A 2,171-nucleotide genomic window follows, 5' to 3' on the forward strand; every position below is an offset into this window, starting at 1 on the left:
AGGACTTAGACCGATCGCTACAACTAAGTGAGGTTGCTGCAGCTATTAAAAAGATGCAGAGCGGAAAATCTCCAGGCCCAGATGGCTACCCTGTAGAATTCTTTAAGACATTTTCAAATCAATTGGCCCCTTTATTATTAGAGATGTTTGATGACTCATTACAGAAGGGTACTCTGCCACCTACTCTGACGCAGGCCTCCATCTCTTTACTCCTTAAGAAGGATAAAGACCCCATAAACTGCTCCTCTTATCGAGCTGTGTCTCTTCTTAATGTGGACAATAAAATATTAGCTAAAGCGTTGGCATGTAGACTAGAGGCTGTTCTCCCCACAGTAATATCTGAGGACCAGACAGGCTTTATAAAGAACCGCCATTCCTTTACAAATATTCGTAGACTGTTGAGCATTATTGGACTGCCAAGCTCTCAAATAGTCCCGGAGGTAGTGGTTTCTCTGGACGCAGAAAAAGCCTTCGATAGAGTGGAGTGGGACTATTTGTTCTTTACATTAAAACAGTTTGGATTTGGGGAAGAAATGTTGGCGTGGATACGCTTACTGTACACCGCCCCCCAGGCATGTGTCACAACTAATGGCTTCAGTTCTAAGCCCTTCCCACTCACACGTGGGACACGCCAAGGGTGCCCACTGTCTCCATTGATTTTTGCGGCGGCCATTGAACCCCTGTCCATAGCTCTTAGAGCTGAATCCTTGTTCTCTGGCATTAGGAGGGGAGGTAGCGAGCATAAAGTATCTCTTTATGCAGACGATCTATTGCTCTACATATCAGACCCAATGGCCGGTATCCCAAATATTTTGTCTCTTCTAAAGGTTTTTGGAAGCTTTTCTGGCTACAAATTAAACGTACAGAAAAGTGAATGCTTCCCAATTAATGATCTCGCCCGGAATATTTCCCATCGCCTTCCATCTTTCCAGATAGCGGATACTGGTTTTAAGTACCTGGGCATTAACATCTCCCAATCTCTTTGCTCTCTTCGAAAACAAAACTTTACCACATTAACAACAAAGGTAAAGGCTGACTTACAGAGGTGGAATGGCTTACCCCTGTCCTTAGCTGGCAGAGTACATTCCATTAAAATGAATGTATTACCCAGATATTTATACTTATTCCAAAGTCTCCCCTTATTTCTCCCCAAAGCATTTTTTCTTGATCTGGATAAGATGATCTCTTCATTTATCTGGGAGGGCAAAACACCAAGAATAAAATTATCCTTGCTGCAAAGGGATAGGAGTCAGGGAGGAATGGGCCTACCAAATTTCATGTTCTATTACTGGGCCGCCAATCTTCACAAAATTGTCTTGTGGACGAGTGAACCGGACAGCAGCTGGGGTCAACTTGAGGCCAGTTCTTGCCCAACATCTTCCCTTCAAGCTTTAGCTTGTGGTGAAATGCCACTATCACCAACAAAATATAGTAAGAACCCAATTGTTGTTTCCACATTAAAGATATGGGCCCAGATGAGAAAGATATGCGGGTGGACTAAGCTCTCTATGTCAGCACCCATCTGTAATAACCACCTTTTCTTACCTGCTACACTGGACTCTGGGTTCGCTAGATGGAAGAAAGAGGGACTAATCACTTTGAGTGACTTATACATAGATGGTGTATTTGCAGAATTTGGGGACCTATGTGACACATATAACTTACCTCACTCTGACCGGTTTAGATATTTCCAGATTCGGCATTTTGTGAGGACCCATTCCCCTACGTTTCCACAGTTGCCCCCTCCATCAGGTGTGGAGCGTTTTCGACACTCGGCTAGTATGGATAGGGGCCATGTTTCATATCTCTATGATACCATACCTAGAAAAGACACGGCCATAAACAGGATTAGGACGGGGTGGGAGACTGAACTAGGCGTAGCCTTCTCGGATGAATGGTGGGGGGACGCACTAGAGGGAGTTAATACCTCTTCCTCCTGTGCCAGACTTGGCCTTATTCAGTTTAAGGTCCTTCACAGAGTCCATTATAGCAATGCCAGATTGGCTAAAATATATCCCAATGTGACAGACAACTGTAACAGATGTGCACAGTCACCAGGGGATCTAACCCACATGTTCTGGTCCTGCTCGAAACTGATAACATTCTGGAAGTTCTTTTTTGATACCATCTCGGAGGTACTGGAGATTACTATAGTGCCCTGCCCCCAAATT

This window comes from Notolepis coatsorum (assembly GCF_963971535.1).
Source record: "Notolepis coatsorum genome assembly, chromosome: 16".
In the NCBI taxonomy this organism is placed as follows: domain Eukaryota; kingdom Metazoa; phylum Chordata; class Actinopteri; order Aulopiformes; family Paralepididae; genus Notolepis; species Notolepis coatsorum.